General features: G+C 45.3%; 1 long non-coding RNA gene across 1 annotated transcript; it reads right to left on the bottom strand.

The window, feature by feature from the left end:
* Window positions 1-2,519: 2,519 nt before the first annotated feature.
* Window positions 2,520-23,333, bottom strand: LOC149869627 (uncharacterized). Its single transcript, XR_016441118.1, has 3 exons — window positions 23,088-23,333; window positions 12,239-12,627; window positions 2,520-3,454 (listed from the first exon to the last, which is right to left on the bottom strand). It is a non-coding gene; the product is annotated as an uncharacterized LOC149869627 (long non-coding RNA).
* Between the last annotated feature and the right edge of the window lie 1,230 nt (window positions 23,334-24,563).

Genomic DNA, 24,563 nt, shown 5'->3' with positions numbered 1-24,563 from the left:
AGCCACCCTGACTGTGAAGTAGTGCCTCCTAATATCTATTCTAAACTTACCCTCCACCAGTTTGTGACCGTTATTCCTGGTCACTCCTGGCAGCGCACGGGGGAACAGGGACTCCCCCAATACCTGCTGATCCCCCCTGACCAGTTTGTAGCAGGCCACAAGGTCCCCCCTTAGCCTTCTCTTGTGGAGGCTAAACAGGTTCAGGTCCCGTAGCCTCTCCTCATAAGGCCTGCCCTGCTGACCCCTGATCATACGAGTGGCCCTCCTCTGAACTCTTTCCATATTGTCCACGTCCCTCTTGAAGTGTGGCGCCCAGAACTGGACGCAGTACTCCAGCTGCGGCCTGACCAGTGCCGCATAGAGGGGGAGGATCACCTCCCTGGACCTGCTCGAGATGCATCTGTGGATGCATGACAGGGTACGATTGGCCTTCTTGACTGCCTCCCCACACTGCCGGCCCATGTTCATCGTGGAGTCAATGACGACTCCAAGATCCTTTTCCGTCTCCGTGCTGGCAAGAGGAGAGTTCCCCAACCTGTAAGTGTGGTGCCGGTTCTTCCTCCCCATGTGCAACACCTTGCACTTATCAGTGTTAAACCCCATCTTATTCTCATCCGCCCACCGTTGCAACCTGTCAAGGTCAGCTTGTAGCCTATTGCACCCTTCTAGTGCACCCACATCCCCCCACATCTTAGTGTCATCAGCAAACTTGAACAGGGTGCTTTCTACCCCCTCATCCAAGTCACTGATGAAGATGTTGAACAGTGCAGGCCCGAGGACCGAGCCCTGCGGAACCCCACTGCCCACATCCTTCCAGGTCGAGAAGAACCCATCCACTACCACCCTCTGGGTGCGGCCCTCCAACCAGTTGGCGACCCATTTGACCGTGTGGGCATCGACACCACAGTCTCCCAGCTTTTTGATGAGGACAGGGTGAGAGACAGTGTCGAAAGCCTTCCGGAAGTCCAAAAAGACTACATCCACAGCAACCCCTGCGTCTAATGATTTGGTGACCTGATCGTAAAAGGCCACCAGGTTGGTCTGACAAGACCTGCCACTGATAAACCCATGTTGGTTGCCCCTGAGCATGCATTCCCCCGCAAGGCCCTCCTGGATGTGTGCCAGGATAATTTTTTCAAAGAGCTTACCCGGGATTGAGGTCAGACTAACTGGCCTGTAATTTCCCGGGTCCTCTTTTTTTCCCTTTTTGAAGATAGGGACCACATTGGCCCTCTTCCAGTCCTCCGGCACCTCGCCAGAGCACCACGAGTGCTCATAGAGCCGTGCCAGGGGTCCTGCAATGACCTCAGCCAGTTCCTGTAGAACCCTAGGGTGAAGATCGTCCGGACCAGCGGACTTGAACACGTCCAGCTTCTCCAGAAGTACCCTAACTAACTCCTCGCTAACCCTTGGCCCAGGCGTGTCTCTCCCGGGGCCCGAGGGGGGCCCAGCAGGGAGGTGGCTGAACTGGTCCCTACTTAGGAAGACAGAGGCAAAGAAATCGTTAAATATGTTAGCTTTGTCATCTGGCGTGATGACTAAGTTGCCCATCGTGTCCTGCAGGGGCCCCACATTACCCGGGACCCTCTTTTTACCCCCTATGTATTTGAAGAAGGACTTCTTATTGTCCTTAATCCGGGAAGCTAGTCCTATCTCCAACTCTGCCTTGGCCCTCCTGACTGCCCCCCTACATCCTCGGGCGACTATAACATAGTCCTTCTTGGCGATGACCCCATCTCTCCATTGGGTATATGCCTCCCTTTTAGCAAGGAGACATTCCCGGATGCTCTTAGTGAGCCATGGGGGTTTATGTGCCCTCCTGCTCCCTTTGACCCTTGTTGGGATTACCTCCCTTTGGGCATGGAGGATCGTCTCCTTAAGGAGCAACCACTCACCTTCGACATCTGATTCCCTTCCCCTCTGGGTCCTCAGCGCTTCCCCAACTATCCTCCTTAGCTTGTTGAAGTCAGCCCTCCTAAAGTCTAGGGCTGTTGCCTTGCTGCAGCCCTTTGCCACCTTACGCTGGATGGTGAATTCCAGCAAGCGATGATCACTGTCTCCCAGGTGGCCCATCACCCGCAGCCCCCTCACCAGGTCATCACCCGTGGCCAGCACTAGGTCCAACAAGGCGTCTCCCCTGGTGGGACTGTGCACCTCCTGGGTTAGATGGAGGTCCTGTAGTCTGGCTAAGAACTGACGTGAGCGATCAGACTTGGCTGACTGCTCCTCCCAGCAGATGTCTGGGAAGTTCAGGTCCCCCATGATGACCACATCCTTAGCCCTCACTGCCTCTGTAAGCTGACCTAAGAATTCCAGGTCGAGCTCTTCTCCCTGGTTGGGAGGTCTATAGTAGACTCCCACCGTTAAGTCTCTCTCCCCTGGACTGCCTTTTACTCTAACCCAGAGCACCTCAGAGTGCCCCCCCTCTACCCCCATGCTAGTGCTATAAAGCTGGAATGACACTGTTAAATTAGTGAAGTCACCTTGTCTGTGCTGGAGAGAGATGAGAGTTTGGCCTATTGTTTAAACCTCTGAGCTTTTTATTTTAATATTTGAAACATGCTCTACTCTCAAAGCAGCTTAACATGTTTGTCTTTTATCAGTATCATATAAATGTCAGATGCGATTTGCTTAAATTTGCATAGGATTTCCATATTTGTCTCCTTAGTTAAGAGTTTAGTCATCTTCTACTGCAAAACAACACGTGAGGTGGAGGGGTGGGCTTGCACTTTCGTCCCTGCTTCAGCAAGTCTGTTGTGGAGCTGTTTGCTTGATGTGGGTGCAATAATTCTATATGAGGATGGGAGGAAAAAATCAAAAAGAAACTTACTCGCCATAAACAGTAATGAGACAGGGGTAGCATGATTCACACATGTTGCCAAGGCCAGCAGTTGGCAGATCTAGGTTCTGTTCCTTTTTCTGACTTGATAGTTTTTGCCAAGCCATTTCCAAGTCTGTGCTGCTTTCTCCTTCTACCGCTTGTCTATTTAGTAAGTTCCTTGTGGTGAGAATGGTCTTCTGTTGTATTTTGGTACAGTGCCTCACACGACATAGCTCCAATCGTAACTGAGACTTGAGGCGCTGGTCTGGTAGAAATGAATGGCAAGGAGAAGTTTGGACAAAGGTATGGAAGTTGATTGGGGTTGCAAGTGGGAATGGATATGTGCTGGGAAGGGACTGGACATTTGGTAAGAATACTAGATTAGCAATTTCTGGACCTTCTTCAGTTCCCCCATAAATTAACCGAGGGGGAAGAAGCTGCTTATCCTCAGAACTGTAATCAGCTCTACCCTACCAGAACAGTGGTCAGTTAGTTTGCTATCCCATCTCTGAGAGCAGTCACAATACCATCCTTAACAGGCAAGTTGAGAGAGCCTCCATATTCCTGTTAATGCCTGGTTCTCACACGGTGCTTTCCGCCAAGTGTTCTACAAAGGATGGAGGTCTCGTTATCCTATATTACAGATGGGAAAATAGAAGCACAGAGAGATTAAAAATTGCACACTACTAGCAGAGCTAGAAATAGAGCACTTGAAAGACCTAGGTTGTAGGGCTGTGTGAAGCTTTGGTCCCTGATTCAATTTGACGGAGATTCGGCGGCCAAATCTCCAAATCTGAATCAAATCAGAGGACACTTTAATCTTTCCGAATCAATTGGAGCCCTCTGAATCAATTTGGAGACATTCGGAAAGATTTGCCATTTGGACATAGACACAGCTTTAAATGTTTTTTTCTACATACCTCTAGATGCCAGGTGGCTCTTGAGTGCTGCGATGCTGGGGCTTATGGAGTATCCCATAGAAGCATGGGGGGGCTCCCCAGCACACTGGGCAGCAGATCCAGAAGTGAACCAGAAGCTCTTCTGGTCCACTTCCAGTTCTGCCAGGGAGCACATGGGGCCCCCCTCCCCACCCACACCCCCCTGGCTCGGCAGCTGGTGCCTCCTGAGTCTGGGGGGGCACCTGAGGACCCCCCATGACCAATTACTGAGCCAGGGAGCCGGTGGACCAGGAAGTGGACAAGAAGTACTTCGAATCCACTTGCGGGTTCATCACCAAACATGTGGAGGACCCCCCGACCCCTTCCACACTCCTGTGGGATGCTCCATCTGCCCCAGCATTGCAGTGTTCAGAAGCCATGCTGGTACTTTGAGGTATGTAGAAAAAACATTTAAATCTGTGTTTGTGTCCAAATTGTTGATTTTCTGAATCAGCATTGGATCTTCAGATTTGGATTCTGCTGAATTGAATCCGGGACAGTGATCTGAATCAACAAATCAAATCGCTGTCCCTAATTCAGGCCGAATCTGAATTGATCAGGGGCTGCTTTGTACACCCTTACTAGGTTGCATCCACAAGACCACATGGCCTCAATTGTAGACGAACCTGCCCAGAGGAGATTCTTCATCACCCTCAGGAACATGAAATTTATTTACCTTAGAAATGGTTTAATCGAGTGGAGCAGTGAATATTCTCCTTGTCCCTGTAGGTAGCTGGCCAGTACTTTCAAGCTTGGCTATTTAAATTTTGTAGTTGCTTTAGATGCTTAAAAACAAATTCAGGAACTAAATTTCAAGCACCAAGATTTGTGAAAATGACTCTTTGTTTCTTAAATTCTGTGAATGCCAGCAATACTATGTGACAATGAGTTTCACCCGTCACACCTCGGTAACTGTTACGAATGTGTTCCTTTCCTCCATTCTCAGTGTATGACTTCCTATTTCAAGACTATCCCCTTGTTGCTTTAAGGGGAGGCTGTCTGACATAGGCTATAGGACAGCCTGATCTACAACTTACGTATTGTTTATTATTTTCTCTTTTTATCACAGTCCCTTTTATTTGTCTCCTCAAAAAACACTCAGCTGTTTTAAGTTGCTGCTGCTGCTTTGATGGGAGAAGAGCTAACTGATTTATACAAGCTGACATCCTGCCTCTCATTCTTTCTATGAAGAAGTTTATTTTCATGCTTCCGATTGTTTTGGGGCTCTCTCTCTCTCATCCCCCCCCCCCTCTATTTCTGCTGGTTTTCTCAGCAGGTGGTTGAGGGTAGATCCAATAGAGACTTAGGTACTGGAGTGGTGTCACCTACCTGTTAGGCCCCTGGAGTAGAATTCAAATCCCACTTAGGCACGAGGGCCCCCTGTCTGGACTCAAGTTGGTTGCCTGAGAAAGGAGGTCCAAAAAACCCCCACACTAAGAAAAGAGTGACCTAGAGCTAGCTAGCCAGAAGTGATAAGCACAGAAATGTATCTTACCTCTTGGTCTTTTGGGAACTTAGGTGCCTGACTCAGGGCTGTAGGCAGGTGCTTCGAGTGGGAGTCTTCTCTTGAGGGTATACAAACAACTGTTTTTTCTAACTCTTTAAAAAACTGCACAGAGGTCTCTCGTTTAAAGCACAACTACTAGAGGAGGTAGTCCTGGTGCCCAAGATAGGTCCCACTTTATGTAATACCACGGTGTTAGAGCACTTGCCCAACCATGGGGAGACATGATTTGTAGGCTTTCTTCTGCCGGAGGGTTCAAACCCTTACCTTCCACTTCCTAGGAAAGTGGACAAACCACAAGGCTGTAGGGCTAAGGGTAGAGGAAGGGGGCATGCTTCATCCCTCCTGCTGATGCTGTGCAAGTGTGCAGAAAGCAATACAAGATTCATGCAGCCAGAAGAGAAAGCACATGATAGCAAAGGAAGGTTTCCTCTGGTGGTGAAGGCACTCTGGCACGGGAAGTCCTGGACTCTCTTCTGATTGCTGCTTATGCATTTTATGTTAAATGGTCATTGGATAGAAATCAGAAATAATCCTTAGAGCTGGCACCAATCTTGGGTCTTTTACCATCCCAGCTGAGTGTCCTAACCACACAGCTACACAGTTGTGGTCCCTCTTGAGTGCTTCCTCCCTGGTCCCATGAGTCTTGCATAGTTTTCCAGGCACTGGCAGAGCATCAATGGGAAGATGAAGTATGGCTCCTTCGCCTTCTACCTTTCCGCCTAGCCTATAGGCTGGTAGTTTAGGCACTTTCCTAAGACTGCAGTTTTGGACTGAGGTCCTGGGGTGGACCTCAGGCAACTAAAATAAGAACAAAATCCTTTTTTGGATGTGGCCATGAGTGACCAGGGCTGATCTCAGGAATTATACTGAGGGCCTGCTGTCAATTATAATTTCCATCCTATTTCTTCTCTGTCCTAATATTTTATTGCTTTCTGACTGCTATACACTGACCAAGTATCAATACTGAGCTGCCCAGGAAGCCAAATACACATTGCAAAAGTGTTCTATGATTGGAGCATGTGTTTCCAGGGACCTCTCTTTTGCCTATGGAACTGTAAAGAAAGAGGATTAATGGTCTTTGAAAGCAATCAGGCTCTGAATAGGTGTGTTGTATGGTATGTTTTGTTTTCCTCTGCTTGGAAGAGGATTTATGCAAAAATTCTGACCTTCATTGGTATTTATTTGCATTGCCATCATTCCTCCTTAAGTGCTTTGTTTTGCATAATGTTATTCAGGCACAACAGCCAGCATTTTCTTTTCTATTTTGATTGCTTTACTTCCTCAACTATAGCTGTTCTGTGGTAGCTGATTAGTGTGATAACCTTTAGAAATATTTTGGACCAGAATGAGTAATACCTACTAGCAGTGAACAATGTACACTGGGTGTGACCTACAGGACTTTCTCTATGGAACACTTTATTTGCCTAAAAACTCACATTTAGGGCTATGGGCTCTTGCAAAGGGTTTAACATAGGATGCAAAACTTGCTGTTAGGGTGTCCTAACTATGGTCTTTCATGCTGACCAATTTATACATGTCCCTTTGTTTCCTTGTGCCCCCTCTTACGCTATACAGGCATACCTTGGAGATATTGCGGGTTCAGTTCCAGACCACCACAATAAAGCGAATATCGCAATAAAGCAAGTCACATGAATTTTTTGGTTTCCCAGTGCATATAAAAGTTATGTTTACACTATACTGTAGTCTATTAAGTCTGCAATAGCATTATGTCTAAAAAACAATGTACATACCTTAATTAAAAAATACTTTATTGCTAAAAAATGCGAAGTGAGCAAATGCTGTTGGAAAAATGGCGCCGATAGACTTGCTAGACGCAGGGTTGCCACAAACCTTCAATTTGTAAAAAACGCAATATCTGCGAAGGGCAATAAAGCGAAGTGCAATAAAACGAGGTATGCCTGTATTAATTTGCTGTATCTTGATGGAGACTTTGAATCTAAGCCTTTTGCAGCTGGCTAGCTAATTTTGAGCCTTCTTGTCCTGTTTGGTACCATAGCTAGCACAGCATGGTGCTATCTAATGCTCCTAGTGCTATCCAGCATGGTGCTATCTGGGGGTGATGATCCTGTGGTCCCTCTTAGGAGGGATACTCTTAAGTATACCCTGCATACCTGTTCCTGCTCACATGTGGAAATGTGGCATGGAAGCCATTCCAGGGGTTGTCCCCTCCTGGCTGCACTCAAAACCTCTATCCCTGGCATGCTTTAGAATGACTATGTGGGATACTCAGGAGTGGCTTTACTACTGCATTTCTGGTGTTGGTGGGTGTGAGAGGGAGTGGGTGGTTAGAGCAGGTCTGGGGATATCCCACCCCAAGAAGCCCTAGGATGCAGTCAGATGTACCCTAAGATAGCAGAAAGAATTGCATGTTTAAAACAGTGGCACAGGAATTAAAAGCAGAGCAACATCACAAGCATTCTGAGACTATTTCAAGCATCGTGAGAGCATCATCCCATGGGGCTTGCCATAGGGCCCTGCTACATGTTCAAAAATTAAAGCTGGATAGAAACCAGCCATAGAGTTGTTACACATTTTCAAGCACTGGGGGCACCTGTACACATGTAACGAGGCTGCTTCAATTCCACCCTTCAGTAAATATTGGATAAGAGTAAGCAACTGGCTTCAGAGTGGGAGAAACCATCAAAGGAGTTGGAAGAGAAATATAGAAGCTGGAAGAGGAATATAACAAGTTCCCAGCTGATTGACAGGCCACTTTAAAGTGGCTTTGTTGTGCTAAATAGGAGAGCCTAGTCCCAAAGAATCAGTCTCGGAAAAATAGGGCAAGATACCCCTGCCCTGCAAAAAATCAAAAAAAAAAATTTGGCTAGAATGTCGATATCTAAATCCAGAACTGTGGTATCTGAAAACCATACCTCAGTTGCTGTATAACTCAGAAGACATCCAAACTCCATAGCTAACTAAGATTTTGACTTGAATATTTCCCTGACTACCTAAAGTTCCATTTCTGCACATACCCAGAAGTATATCAGTTTTGATCAATAATGAACAGCTCGGTGCCTCTTCCTGACCTAATCCTGCTGAGGATCCAGGACATAGGCATCCCTCTACCTAACTCATCCAAGGAGCTCAGTGACATGCATTTTCCCAAGGCAGACCTAACTGATCAGATTCCATAGTAGCACTCACTCGATCTTCTTTCAAACTATAGGGGAGGTACTACTTTATCGAGCAGCTGAGTGGTTTGAGTAATCCCCAGGATGTTGGAAATCCAGACAGGCATTCAAACCCACATCTTCTGACAGTGCTTTCATGTTCGGTCTTTGAGCTGTTCTAGGGTGGCTGTATTAATTGCTTCTCTTAAAGCTGTTTCACTGGGTGGAAAAGAAATATAGATCCATTGCACCAAAGAAAAGGAGCAAGAGAAACATGACTCCCTAGTTTAGTCATTAAGGACTTTCGTGAAGTCCAGTTCCTGTACCAAGGGCTGTTGGTACATTGTACACCAACATTAAATGCACAGATAGTCCTTGAAGCAGAGAACAATGCCCAGCATCCTATTTCCAAGTGTGTACCAGAACTGTAATCCTCTGTCTCTGAGCTGCAGGAGTATGATACCCCAGTTATCAAGTCTTTTGTATTGGGTAACTCTAGTGTACTTTCTGAGTAGCCTGTAGGTCCTGTTGTGAGGTACCTAACTCCCTGTGTTAGCAGCACTCAGCTCCCCATTCAGGCAGAGGGTGCCAGTATAGCTAATTCAGGATCTTTGATTTTACTCCAAAACAAATTATCTTAAGAGTTAAACACTTACAGTGCTTGCCCTTGTCATGCATGAGGTCCTTCTTGGACTTAGCCTGTAGTTCCTAGGAAATGGCAGCCTTAGAGTAGGCCATTAAAAGGGCCAGTCAGAAAAGGACGAAGGAGCTATTCAGTGTGTTATAACTGACCACTGTATCACAAAGTAATCACCATTAGGGGTGTGCAAAATGGTTTGTATTTGATTTGGATTTAGATTCAAACCAAATCAAGGACAGTGATTCAATTTGTTGATTCAAATGACTGTCCCCAATTTGATTCGGTCCAATCCAGATCTGAAACTGATTTGGTTCAATCCAATCTGAATTGATGTTGATTCAGAGACTCAGTGATTCGGCCATAGACACAGCTTTAAATGTTTTTTCTACGTACCTCGAGGTAGCAGGCATAGCTTGTGAATGGTGCGATGCTGGGCAGATGGAGAGGCCCACAGGAGCGCAAGGGGCCCTCCCACATGCTCAGTGGTGAGTCTGGAAGTGGACTGGAAGCCAAACGTATTGCCTCTCCCCGCATTCCCGCTGGCTCAGTGATCGGCCATGAGGGGGACCCCGGGTGCCCCCCCAGAGCCAGGAGGCATCAGTTGCCACGCCGGGGGGGGGAGGGAGGGTGCTCTCCCTGGCAGGCCCGGAAGTGGACTGGAAGTGCTTCTGGTCCACTTCCGGGTCTGCTGCCGAGCGTGCTGGGGAGCCCCCCATGCTCCTGTGGGACACTTCATCTGCTCCAGCATCTCAGTGTTCACGAGCCTCCTGGTACCTTGAGGTATGTAGAAAAAACATTTAAAGCTGAATCATTGAATCACTCCGAATCTCTCTGAATTGATTCAGAGGATCCCGATTCGATTCTGAGAGATTAAAGGGACCTCTGATTTGATTCAGATTCAGAGATTCGGCCACCAAATCGGGCCAAATCTCTGCCAAATTGAGTCAGGGACCAAAGCTTTGCACAGCCCTAATCACCATGGGAATATGCAGATGTGAAAATGTGAAAAACCCTAATTGCAAAACCCAACAGTGGACCTTCTCAAGCAGAAATCTGTATTCTAAGCAGTGCTGAGCAGCAACTCTTATGGGGCTGTCAATAGGAACAAACTGTTGCCTCTTCAAATATTACAAAAATATTCTCCATATAATCTCATATTTTCCAGGGGTAGTAAGTCAGCTCATTGGCTCACACTTCTCTAAGCTATACATCAAATTTGAATGGATGTTTAGGCATACATCAAGAAAGGGACAGGAAAGTAGAACATTTGCCAAAGATAATAATTGGTGCTTAAAATTAACTTTGAGTATTTGTGCTAGGAAATTTGGCTGGGTGACTGTTAAGTGGAAAGCAAACACAAAGGGAAGGCAAGCAAGGTTGAATCCAAGATGTTAGGGGGTTTTTTTTTCTTCCTCAGTTCAAACAAATATTTGTGGAAAAGGATTTAGTATTTGCTCAGCTGTCATTGAAGAAAAGAGACTGTAACGGTTACCGATCTTCTCACAGGTTCACAGCTAGGCCATCTGGTTTCTAACTGCACCCTTTTGGGAAACCATCTTGCAACCAATAGGAGATGGTTCCCAATATACCCAGTCTGGCCATGATGTCTGCCACTACTCCAACAGATGTGCACCCTGGCAAGATTAAAAGTTCATCTTTGGGCTTCCTTTTATAATTCTGTGATAACGAGCCTTTGCCCTCCTCATATTCCCTGTTGGGTCGCTTGATTTTGCCAAGAGATACTGCTCTGGGGCCAATGCTGTTCACTGATTTAAACCTAATTTGAATATTCAAGGCCAAATGCTGTCCCGATTTACACCTTATGGAACCTCATTAGCTTTAATGAGATCATGCTGGATGTAAATCAGGAAAGGATTTGGCCATCAACCTCTGATTTTATTGATCCTTTTGTACGAGGCAATAACTGTAAAGGGGCATCATGCCACTGTGCATTAACAAATAGGTAACAAGGCAAGTATAGTTAATGGTGCCAGAAGTATAAGCCTCATAATTAATAGTCTTTGGAAAGACATACCAATCCTGGTCGTGTTGATTGATCTTTTAGAGCCTTTATTTTCAAACTTCTGTGCCACATCTCTGCTTAAAACTGTATCCTCCTGTACCTGGGTCTGCCATGTGTGGTCCTTTGCCTGCCCAGAATGCAATTCCAGGAAACCTATGCCCTGTAATCTTTAAAATAATTTAAAACCAAACTGATGGCACAAACATAACCGAATGCTGCAACTGTATGGCCTTAAACCACAAAGCTAAAGATTATTAACTTCCGTTATCATACCTTAATTTAGATGCAGAGGACTTTAGAAGAAAAGAGTCTCTCTCACATTTCTGTAACATAACCATGAGCATTTATGGTGCTACTAAAAAAATATTATCTATGTGTAGAGATAAACAAGGGCCCCCTTAAAGTGCTAGTCAGTAATTGTCACCATTGGAAAAACAAATAGAGAAAAAACGTTTTCAAAGAAGGAGTCTCTACTGTCTTTCATGCTCTTTTCCTGAGTGGGAAGAGAGCCACAGAGCATAAAAGTTTGAGTGTGACAAAAATGTCGATTGCACCTTAGCTTTGATTTACAAGTGCTCAAGGATTTACTTTTTTCTCAAGAAAAGGCTTTCCATGGAAGGCTTGACACAATGTCTAGTTCACAAGTTTGGTTTGTCTAGAAAGTCTGTTGCTCTCCAATCTGCTTTTTACGTGTTTTTACTAGACATATTATTTCCCATGCTCTTGCGACACGCTCCGGAGGCAAGAACTAGTCTTTGGGGGTGCCAGTGGACATAAGGATTCCTTGCAGTAAAATAACACAATATTAACGGGGATGTGTGAAGTCGAGGGCACCGGGTGTTTAGGTAAGAGGCACTGCTGATCTAAATGAGCAGCAAACTGAAGGAGGAAAACACACTTAAAATGCACTTACGCAAAGAGTAATTTGCCTCTTTCTTTCATCACTTTTCCATGGGATCAATTAGATCAGGACTCTGCAAAACCTAGTATAGATTTTACTCAGTTTTTTTTACAAAAATATTTTGAGAGTCACAGCCTTCAAAGAGTAAGCAGGTTGTTCTAGGTTTCCCTCATAGTTAACAAGGAATTTCCTTTGCCCAGTGTCCCACATCACCCAGCTCAGGCATTGAGGACACAGCAACTGAATGCCAGCCAACTTGCTCACTACACATTACCTTTCCAATGCAGGGTGACAACAGCAGCTTTCACCTGACCCAGTTCTGAGTGAACAGGCAGTTTGGCCCAAGTTGTCCTTCGCTGTCTCAAGTGTGAGCTGGGGAAGCTGACGTTCCTCCGTGCCTCCTGTCAGAGAGGTAGCTCAGTGTAGCTTTGCACGCACTGATCACTCTCCTCCACTTCTACCTTATCCCAGATTTCCTCCTTCCTTATACTGCTGCCAAGAGGGAAGCAGACAATGGCAGAGCTCCTTGGTACACTGGTGGAAAGAGGGTAGCGGCTGTGACTTGGTATGGCAGAGACCTCATAGTTCCACTTGAGTTTGGTCCTTTTGCACCGATGGGGTAGGGAGCAGCATTTGACCTCGTGCTTCTTGTTTTCCTTTGGGCTGTTAAATAAAATAGATGCCCCTCTGAGTTCTCTATCACCTGTATTTGCTTCTATAGGACTGCATACGATGCTCCCCCTGTTATTTATTGGCTAACTACATGCCCTGTCCCCTGTTTCCCCATAGCACACCCAGCCTAGACCATGGAATCAGAAGAGGGAGCTGCCAACTGAGGAACAGCAGGTTTTATCGGGTAAGTGGCACTGCTGTTACCCCACAAAGAATTTTACACACGTTTGAAATCTATTCCACGACCAGGTGGGGTTTTAAAACAACGGCACTAGCATCCTAGGAGCAGGGATTACATGCTGCCCTAGAGACAAACGGGCTAAAAACAAGCAGGCCTCAAGGGCATAAGTGGTCTTTTTTCTTTTTAAAAGTTTGCTAGGCTTCTTGGCCTGTGAGAAAACAGAAATGATGGGATCCTCTGAGATGTTACATTTTATCTGAGCACTGCAGTTTAGCCCTTAGAGGGGGGTTTTCCGACAAAAAACCACTGCCTTCTGCCTTGCTCATATGTCTTCGCTCTGAAACTTATCTCCTTGTTTTAATCCTAGGAAAGGTAAAGAACTTCTAAGGAAAGGTCCCTGAGTCCCTGCAGGACTTAATGGAAAGTACTTAGTGGCTTTGGAAGACTCTTGCACCAGTGCACCTTGCCTGTTACCAGCTCTCCATCCTACGACAGTTCAAGAATTTGGCTCTGTTTTCCAAAGCCCTTCACAAGCTGGGACTGAATTACCTCACCATGGCCACGATGATGTTCTCCAATTCATTGTGGGGAGGTGGAGTCTGCATCCTCCTGTAGAGAACCAATCTAGAACAGCAAGTAGGTAGCTCGCAATACTGGGTCCCAAGCAGGTGGTCCAACACAACACTAGCTGGACCACCTTCAGGTGTTCTCAAAGGTAACATAATCCAGTGTAACAGCATGTGGTAGAGAACTTTTGTAGGAGGGCCTGGAGCCATGGCTCCATGGGATTTCAAAGGTGGGACTTACATTTACATTTTGCAACCAACTTTCAGTCCCTTGCAAATGGGATAGAGCTTTCGGCTTCTTGCTCTAAAAACACAGACCCTCCAACTCCATCCCCGTTTATCACAGCATACTGTTAGACTGTGGAAGCCATAGCATACAGATAGCCAAACTAATTCCATCTAATATAGCTAAATATCTTGACTGCACATGAGCCCATTCATCTCTCATGCTGGGCAACGCCTGTCTGGAACTGGCCCACTAGGCAGAACTGCATTACATTTCTCTGCACCCCAGAATGCTATAGATCTTTTTTCTAATAAGAAAACTAATTAATAGACCCCATTGTGCTGGATTTATGGCTTTCTACAGTTTAAAGAGCAAGACAAAACAGGGGAGCGGGGTAAGGAAATCAAACTGTTCCTAGAGAAACAGGCAACCACTGCCTTGCCTTTCCACAGGGTTCATGGAACTGATAAGTAGTTTCTTAAATAGCTGTTAAAATCTCTTAGAAATTATTTCCTGACAAATGCATGTGGCTTCAAAGGTCAGCCAGAGCCCATCTGGGATAGCCTTCAAGAGAAGCCGACTACAGCCATTTGACATAGATTTGGAGGCAATTGAAAAAACAAAGACGGAGAGGTTAAAGGCTAATTACTAGAAGGAATCTGGCCTGCTGGCCTGGGGTTATTTTAGCAGGAGTACAGTCAATTGTAAATTGTGGGATTAATTGGGAGAAAGGCATTGTCACCTTGACATTCATGGAAGACCTGGTGAAGTGCACTGCCTGCTGCTGTAGTTGAGAAAGCTTGTTTAAATGATGGAAACCTTGTTTCACAAAAACTTTTTCTTTGCCTTTTTTAAAGCCTTTGAGACTTCCAGTCCGCACAGATGAAGTTTTATATAAATATGTTTCTACATAAGTTTAAAAACAGGTCTTCCTGAGTGGTTCCTGCAATCTTTTTTCTTTTCCCAACTATTCAGCCCAAGGACAAAAATATTAAAGCACTTGACTTTGTCATATGACTAGAGATGAGTTTGCCAAGGATGGACCCTCACTAAACCCAGCACCTAGACGTATGTGTATTTTGCTGAATTAGGGTCTTAGGTTCACATGACATAAAAATCTTCTCTCTATCAAACATCTTCCTGTATTTCTAGTTCATTAAGTCTAATGTCATATACCTGCTATATAGTTGCATTCAAGTTTCTGCCTTACCCTTCCTAGCTATGAAATGGGGATAGAATAATAGAATCATAGAAAAATTAGGGTTGGCAGGGACCTCAGGAGATCATTTTGTCCAAGCCCCTTCGCAAAACAGGACCATCCCCAACTAGACCATCTCAGCCAAAGCTTTGTCTAGCCAGGTGTTAGAAACCTCCAAGGATGGAGCTTCCATCACTTCTTTAGGTAACCTGTTCCAGTGTTTTACTACCCTCCTAGGGACAAAATTCTTCCTAATATATAACCTAAACTTCCCTTGCTGCAATTTGAGACTGTTGCTCTTTGTTCTGTCATCTGCCCCCACTGAGAACAGTCCAGCTCCATCCTCTTTGGAACAACCCTTCAGGCAGTTGAAGGCTGTTATTAAATCCCCTCTGTCTTCTCTTCTCCAAACTAAATAAACTCAGTTCCCTCAACCTCTGCTTATAAGTCATGTGCCCCAGCCCCTGAACCATTTGTGTTGCCTTCTGCTGGACTTTCTCCAGTTTGCCCACATCCTTTCTGTAGTGGGGCACCCAAAACTGAACACAATACTCCAGATGTAGCCTCACCAGCACTGAATAGAGGGGAATAATCACTTTCCATGACCTGCTGACAACACTCCTACCAATGCAACCCAATATACCAATTTCTTGAGGTCACTCTGAATCTTAGCCCTACCTTCCAGCATATTTACTACTCCCCACAGCTTGGTGTCATCTGCAAACCTGCTGAGGGTAAACTCCATGCCATCTCCCAGGTTCTTGATAAAGACATTGAACAAAACCAACCACAGGACTGACCCCCGGGGCACTCCACTTGATACCGGCTGCCATAGGTGACTGCTGCCTCCTGCCTCTGGGAGGGGCACCAGTGGCTGATCGCTGACCAGCGGGGCAGAGTACCCCCAGAGGCTGATCGCCGACCCCAGGAGCACCAGCAGCAAAACCAGAACTGCCACCAGCACTTCTCAGGGGGGCACTGGCTGGCACTCCCCACTTCCTGGCCAGCGAGGGGCAATCTCAGGGGAGCACATACCCTAACCATGCCCACACTATGCGTCGCCTATGCCAGCTGCCAACTAGACAGCAAGCCATTGATTATTACCATCTGAGCCCAATGATCTAGCCAGTTTTCTATCCACCTATAGTCCATTCATCCCACCCATACTTCCTTAGTTTGACTGCAAGAATGCTGTGGGAGACCATATCAAAATCCTCGCTAAAATCAAGGTACGCCACATCCAGTGGCCTCCCCATGTCCATAGAGCCAGTCAGATCATTATAGAAGGCAATCAGGTTGGTCTGGCATGACTTGCCCCTGGTGAATCCACACTGACTGTTCCTAATCCCCTTTTACTCCACGTGCTTAGAAATGGATTCTTTGAGCATCTGCTCCAAGATTTTTCCAGGGACTGAGGTGAGGCTGTAGTTCCCTGGATTCTCTTTTTCCCTTTCTTAGATATGGACACTAAGTTTTTTCCTTTTCCAATCATCCAAGACCTCTCCTGATAGCCATGAGTTTTCAAAGATGATGGCCAGAGGCTCTGCAATCACATCAGCCAACTCCCTCAGCACCCTCGGGTGCATCCCATCTGGCCCCATGGACTGGTACATGTCCAGCTTTTCAAAGTAGTCCCTAACCTGTTCTGTCACCACTGTTGGCTGCTCACCTCCTACACTGCTCACCACCGTCACTTGTGGGTGGTCCTCACTGTTGGCTGCTCACCTCTCACCCTCCATTATTTTTTTTCTGATGAGTTCATCTTCAAAATGAAAGAATGAACAGGAGGTTAAAAGCTACTTCTCGTAGGAATATGGGACATAGGAAGAGAGCTCCAAGTCATTAAGTCCAGGTTTGTACTACTGTAGGCAACTTATGAAGCTTCATCTAAAAAGCCATTAGTTTTTTTTTTACTCCTGCTGTTCAGATAGGAAGCCTGTTCCAGAACATCATTTCTTTGATGTTGAGAAACTTCCTTCTAATTCTGATAATACATTTGTTCAGTCAGTTTATATCCCTTTCTTATAAATCAGGATTGAGTACCCTTAGGGTTCAGGAACAAACCATTCCAGCTAGACAAAGCCCTGGCTGGGATGATTTAGTTGGGGATGGTCCTGCTTTGAGCAGGGGGTTGGACTAGATGGTCTCCTGAGGTCCCTGCCAACCCTAATTTTCTATAATTATACAAATCTATTATTTGGTTTGACAAACCATAACTCAGCTTCATTCTCTTTCATTCTTCCTTGAAGTAGAGATTTTTTTAAATAAAAAGGGTCTTCATGAAACAATTGGGAATTTCAAGAAACTATTGAATTTTCCATGTACATTTTGTGATGGGCATGGGAGGCAGCTCCCTAATCTTTTTCTCTCCACTTGTGAACATGCTGAAAGATCATGTATATGTTTTCAGTGAAGTCACTGATAATGGAGAATGCTGGAGGCAACAGCTGTTGGGGACTGACTTACCCTCAGGCTATTTAATCTCCTGGCCTCTCACAAGCGTGATTGCTGGCGGAAGGTAGAGAAGCACAACTAAAATTGTATAGCTTTCAGCAGCTGTTGTTATTTCTGAAAGCCAAGAATGGGTCAAAAATGTGATGAAAGTCCTGGATTGTTATCTGCAGTAGGGGTGGCCAAAGTTGATGCCTTGCCTTGAGAATAGAATTTCCTTTGTGGAATGAAACACAGTAAAGTTGCTAACTCCAAGAGGGCTTAGTTGTCAGGGAGTTAGAGAGGCGCATATGCGTGGCTTGGCATTTCCAGAGTTATAAGAGCATTATGTCAGTACAAAGTGATATAGGTCGTGAAAAGCGGGCCTTGTGTTCTGTAACAGGATCTGGGACAATTGGATGGCAAGAAAAGATAATGTAAAACATTCATTAAAATAGTGAAAAACTGACTGGCAAAGTACAGTGCAGCTGCTGTGTGTGTCAGTTAAGATTTCAGAGACTGGTCCCTTTGTTAAGCCTTGGGTTCTGGTTAAATTTGTATTCTGCAACCAAATAGTAAATCTCTCCAAAGGTAGTTGAGAAGGTAAGTTATATATAGTTCCCAGCAACTATTTTTTTATACATATCCATCGTCCACTGCTTGATAGCGGAGTGAAGTGTTAATGTGCAGTGTGCCTTGCAACAGGGCAGGTAATCTCACAGCGGTTGTTTGAGACATCAAGTTCATGACCATGCCATAGCGTGTGGGCCCTTAGGATTTCATTGCATTCGTGGAGAGAGAATGTGCATCCTCTTCTTTGAAGAGTGCAGGCTGCTTGAGAGAAAGGAGAGGCTTGGATGTTAGCAGTCTAGGGCCTATGATACACGAGTCAGCAGCTTGATTCTGTCCAGTAGAAATTTCCTTTCACACACACACACATAGCTGTGGATGCAGAAGTGCACATGCGTGCATGCATGCACACACACACACACACACACACACACACACACACACTAATTTAATTAAACATGCTTGTTTTAAAAAGTCCGATAGAATTAGAGATGGGTTTTTAAATTGAAAATGGCTGTATTCAGAGTGTTATGGGTAGGCTGAGCATTTAGATGCCAACATTATGTCTATATGCAGAGAAAAATCCCAAATTATTCTAAAACTGGAGGGGTTTTAAATGTTCTCAAAATATTTGAAAGTGTACAAACCCAGATGAAGGGCAATAAAAGGATTAAAGCCTCAGTCTGTTCTATAATCTACCTACTCCCTAGTGAACAGGAAGCAGATGAAGGTTAATATTGCAGCATTTTTATGCAAGCTTTAACATCCCTGCTTGGCATGGGATGTACTGGGTTTATTGTTGTGGTTGATGGGTTGCTTCAGTAGGCACATGGAAGTTGGATGCTTAACTGAAACATAGTCAAACTATGCAAACATTTTGACTAAACAATTCAGCTGGACATCACATAAACAGGGCAATATATATGATTTATTTTTTAGTTCAAACACCTGAACATTCCTCTCCACTGAGTTTCAGAATTACCACAGGTACAATTTTCTTCTCTCATTTAAAGCCTCTGCTTTGAGGGCAAGCTGTAAACAAGAAGGCAGAGAGATGCAGAAAAAAAGAAAAGGTAAATAGGAACCAAGTGATATGCAGTAAGAGATTTTTCTCACACACTGGATCAGGCTGTTAAAGTTGTTACCCCCTGGGTAGGTATTAAATGCTTAGCTAGTCATGTTTTATTTATTTATTTAGATAGACACACGCGCACACACACACACACACCCCTACCACAAAGTGACATATGTTGAGTTAATTATTTGAAGGCATGTACAAGTTCTGTTGTACAAGAACTTCTTCCCTGTGGAGGAAGAAAAGGTTTTGTTCTGAAATGTCTAGTTTTATTGCTTCAGTCTCAAACCATCCATAACAATCATAGAATATGAGGGTTGGAAGGGACCTCAGGAGGTCATCTAATCCAACTCCCTGCTCAGTGGAGGACCATCCCCCAAAGGACCATTCAAGTAAAGGCTTTGTCTAGCCAGGTCTTAAAAACCTTCAGAGATGGAGACTCCACAATCTCTCTGGGTAACCTGTTCCAGTGCTTTACTACTTTTCTAGTGAGAAAGTTTTTCCTACTATGTGACCTGGACTTCCTTTGCTGCAACATGAGACTATTGCTCCTTGTTCTGTCATCTGATATCACTGAGACAAATCTAGCTCCATCCTCTTTGGATCCCTACTTCAGGTAGCTGAAGGCTCTTATTAAATCCCCTCTCAGTCTTCTCTTCCCCAGACTAAATAAGCCCAGTTCCCACAGCCTCTCCTCAGAAGTCATGTCCCCCAGCCCCCTCACCATTTTCATTGCCCTATGATGGACTCTCCAATTTGTCTACATCCTTTCTGCAGTGGAGGGCCCACATGGTACTCCAGATGTGGCCTCACCAGTGCCAAATAGAGGGGAAAAATTACTTTGGTTGATCTGCTAGCAGCTCCCCTACTAATGCATTTCAGTATGCCATTAGCTTTCTTCACAAGGGCACACTGCTGGCTCATATGCAGCTTCTTGTCCACTGTAATCCCCAGGTCCTTTTTCACAGAGCTGCTGCCCAGCCAGTCAGCCCCCAGGTGTACCAGTGCATGGGATTGCTCCGTCCTAAGAGCAGGACTTTGCATTTGTCCTTATTGAACCTCACAAAATTTCTTTTGGTCCAATCCTCCAAATTGTCAAGGTTTCTCTGATTCCTAGCCCTACCCTTCAGTATATTTACTACACTCCCCAGCTTGGTGTCACCTAAAAACTTGCTAAGGGTGCACTCCATCTCATCTTCCAGATCATTGGTGATAATATTGAAAAAAACAGCCCCGGGACTGACCCCTGGGACACTCCACTTGATACCAGCTGCCACCTAGACATCAAGCCATTGATTACTACCCTCTGAGCCCAATGATCCAGCCAGTTTCCTATCTGCTTTGGTCCATTCATTAAACAAGACTTTTTTAGCTTGCTTGTAAGAATGCTGTGAGAGAACGTATTAAAAGCCTTGCGAAAGTGAAGGTATACCACATCTGTTGGTCTCCCCATGTCCACAGAGCCAATCATCTCATCACAGAAGGCAACCATGTTGGTCAGGCATGACTTGCCCCTGGTGAATCCATGCTGACTGTTTCTAATCACCTTTTTTTTCCAAGTGCTTAGAAATGGATTCCTTGAGGATCTGCTTCAAGAATTTTCCAAGGACTGAGGTGAGGAAGACTGGTCTGTAGTTCCCTGAATCCTCCTTTTTCCCTTTGTTAAGACAGGCACTATATTTGCCCTTTTCCAGTCATCTGAGACCTCTCCTGATCACCATGAGTTTTCAAAGATGATGGCCAGAGGCTCTGCAATCACATCGGCCAACTTCCTTAGCACCCTTGGGTGCCTCCCATCTGGCCCCATGGACTTGTATATGTCCAGCTTTTCTAAATAGTCCCTAACCTGTTCTCTTGCCACTGTCGGGTGCTTACCTCCTCCCCAAACTGTGCTGCTAGGTGCAGTTGTCTGGGAGCTGACCATGTCTGTGCAGACTGGGGTGAAAAGGGCATCGCACACTTCAGCCTTTTCTGCATACTGTGACACTTGGTTGCCTCCCCCATTCAATAAGGGACCCACACTTTCCCTGATCCTCCTCTTGTTGAAGACAGACTTGTAGAAACCCTTCTTGTTACTCTTCATGTCCCTTCCTAGTTGCAGCTCCATTTGTGCTTTGGCCTTCCAGATCAGCGATCTGGATGTGGGTGTGGAAAGCACACTGTCCAAATTTGCCAGCAACAACACCAAGTTGTGGGGCGAGATCTAGACAGGTTACAGAGGTGGGCAGATCAGAATAGGATAGGATTCAATGCAGACAAGTGCAGGGTGCTGCATCTAGGGAGAAGGAACCCACAACACACCTATAGGCTGGGGAACACCCTTCTTGTCAACAAGGTGGCAGAAAAGGATCTTGGAGTCATCATTGACTCCAGGATGAACATGAGCTGCCAATGCAAGGAAGCAGTCAGGAAGGCCAACCGCACCTTGTCATGCACCTACAGATGCATCACAAGCAGGTCCAGGGAGGTGATCCTTCCTCTCTGCGTGGTGTTGGTCAGGCCACAGTTGGAGTACTGTGTCCAGTTCTGGGTGCCGCACTTCAGGAGGGATGTGGACAGCACTGAGAGGGTCCAGAGGAGGCCACTCGCATGATCATGGGGCAGCAGGGCAGGCCCTACGAAGAGAAGCTAAAGGGCCTGAACCTATTCAGCCTCTACAAGAGAAGGCTGAGGGGGGATCTGGTGGCCATTTACAAACTCACTGAGGGGACCAGCGGGAATTGGGGGAGGCTCTGTTCCCCCGGACACCACCCAGGTTTACTAGGAATAATGGCCACAAATTGTTAGAGGCAAGGTTCAGGCTGGACATCAAGAGACATTACCGTATGGTTAGGGCTGCCAGGCTCTGGAATGGGCTCCCAAGGGAGGTGATGCTCTCTCCCACCTTGGGGGTCTTCAAGAGGAGGCTGGACAGATATTTGGCTGGGGTGATATGATCCCAGCACCCACTCCTGCATGGGGCAGAGGGACGGACCTGATGATCTGTTTAGGTCCCTTCCAACCCTAAGTACCATGATACTATGATACCATGAAGATGGGACTGCAATTAATTAAAACTGAATACATAGCAAACCTCCATCCCACAAAGCCAGAACAACAAAAATAATAGACATTCATCCCAAAACACTTAAAAAATACATGTATGTAGATCATTTATCCTCTTACTGAAATGGACACACCATGCGGGGTGGGAGTAGCCTCTCTTTGCCATCCACAAGAACCTTTAGACTCAGGAATGTATTCGGAGAGATTCAAGTGCTTTTCCTATTTGTGGTTGTGTGAGCAGCCTTCCAAACTTGGTTGGGATGAGGCTTTAAGCGTTTGAGAATTATGGGCTGTTGTGTCCAGCTCTGTTTCTCAGAATTGGTGCCAGAGGATTTGCAGAACATGAAGACAGCTTCAGTTAACTTTCCACTGTCAGTTTGGCCCCTATCCTGGTGCCTTCTCTCCCCAGGAAGAGTTAGAAAGCAGCCCATAAGTATAGCTAGCTCCTTTACATCTTGTCAGAACCAACAAACCAATCTTGTAATATTCACCCTCAGGAGCAATTTCTGCCTTTTACAGGAGAAAAATGAGAGAAAACAAATTGCCATTTCCTTTTTATCCCTTCACTGTGATCTCTGAACTCTCTTGGCAGATATTTTCTGAGCTCACTCGCTCTGCAGAATTAAATATTTGGTGATAAATACTGGTGCATAAAATGTTATATAGCAGCAGCTCACGGAGTAGCAGCAAGGACACTCGTGACCTATCTGTGCTATGAAACAGACTGTTTCAGCTCTGTCGTGTTGCCCTTTGGGGACCAGTAGTGTTACAGCGCTATTTGATCCTGACTATATAGATGCTACTAAAGAAAGTTATAACCAGATAAGATTTTAAAAAATGGGTTGTAATCCTGGTACTTCCTAGACTTAATTCTTCTTAGCCTGGCTATGTGAAGTGCTCGTCTCATTTAAGCCTAATATATGACTTGTTTGTTCTTAGTTATAGCAAAACATCAGCTCAGCTCCACCCTCAGGGGTGGGCATACCAAATTTTGGCATAACATAACTGGATTCCAGCTGGATTAAAGATCTATCCTGCAACACAGTCACTTCCCTAGTGTAGACGCAAAGGTTGGGAGGTGTGAGGGGGGAGGAAACAGATGCTTCTGTTCTGCCGTGGTGTGAAAATCAATAGAAGACTGCCAAAGGGCTAGTACATACCGTCCCTGAAAAATGAGCCCCAACTTGCATAGAAGCCTCTTATTAAGCAGTGACAAGTTCCTTCCCCTCGTTAGAGAGACGTTCATCTGCAGCAGCGTTGTTTTCTGGAATCTGGTTTTTGAGCTCTAAGGTCATTTTGGTGATCGAAGAAAAACATCTCCAAGATCTAGAGGAAGAGCTCTAAGCTGCTTTCCCTGGCTCTACTGACCACCAGTAGAAGAACAAGCAGCAGCCTGCCCAGTGATGTTGCAACTTCAGGAACTTTCTTGTGTTATGCTAAGAGGTCAGCTACAAGGGCAATGCATGGGTAAAAGCAAAAGAAAACATCCAACGTCAACTACCAGCCAGCAAATGTTATTAACATAAAATGGTATGCTCTGCTAAGCAGGAAAAAAGGCAGTTGAAGCTTTCTAACCATTTCTCCTATAATAAATGTGTATTTGTCATTGCTGGGGAGATAAGGAACAGAAATGCTATCCCATTGCATCATACTGCAGGCAATGGGCGATGATGTGTGAAACCAAGCCAGAGATGGGACCAGTGAGGAACCCAGCAACAGACTTATCGTCTGAGTGGGCCAAATAGGAGAGGCTGAGATAGAGACACAAGAGGAGAAACCATGAAAGAAAAGTAAAATCAGAGACTTCTAATAAGGGATCCCCCCTCCTCCACACACAAACACACACACACACACACACACACACACACATTTTCTTCATTGTACACGAATAAAGGAACATGCAATTCAAAGATCCAAATTTAAAACTGATGAAAGAGCTGTGTAAGGCTAAGGGTCTCCAAACAACAACATGTCACTGAGTACAAGGACTGGGGAGGGGATTAAAAAAGGAGTAGTCCCAGGTATGAATGAGTTACAGTGGGGAGGATAACAATCAGAAACGAGGTTAACATTCATGTTTTAGGGCATAAGCCAAACATTATACGGACTTTGGAAAACCCTTTTCCCAATTGCTTGTGATTGGATAATTATCCATGAAAATGGTCTTATCTATAGAGAGTCTTCATCTGCAGCATAGTCTTCCTCTGTGCAGCACTGACCATTTTCAAGGGTGGGACACCATATTAAGCAGACCACTCTTCTTTTTATACCCCTGTGAATGTTTGCTCTCAATGTTACGAGTTCTGCTGAAATCAAGTGGGGAAGGGTTCTCATCCCAATGCATCTTTTTATCGGGGTGGAATGTCTTACAAGTAGTACTACATAACCAAAAAATTGCTAAGTGAAATGTACTAAAGTCACTGAAAACATTAAATACCAAACAGTTGCCTTTTAGTTGAATAATATGTAACTTACTGTAGCCAATGCCTTATGCACACTGACAATAGCCTTTGCATGAAACTTGTCCATTGACTGTTTTATCCAGAAATGGAGGATTGTTCCCCATGTTGCTGAAAAATATGAAGTTTCAAGTGGAAATGAAGAATCAGCTTACACAGAAACATATGTTCAGGACT

This window comes from Crocodylus siamensis, chromosome 3, assembly GCF_052110815.1.
Source record: "Crocodylus siamensis isolate JL-2025a chromosome 3, ASM5211081v1, whole genome shotgun sequence".
Taxonomy (NCBI): Eukaryota; Metazoa; Chordata; order Crocodylia; family Crocodylidae; genus Crocodylus; species Crocodylus siamensis.
Note: the sequence above shows the minus strand (reverse complement) of the source record. Positions and strands in the feature narration are given on the sequence as shown.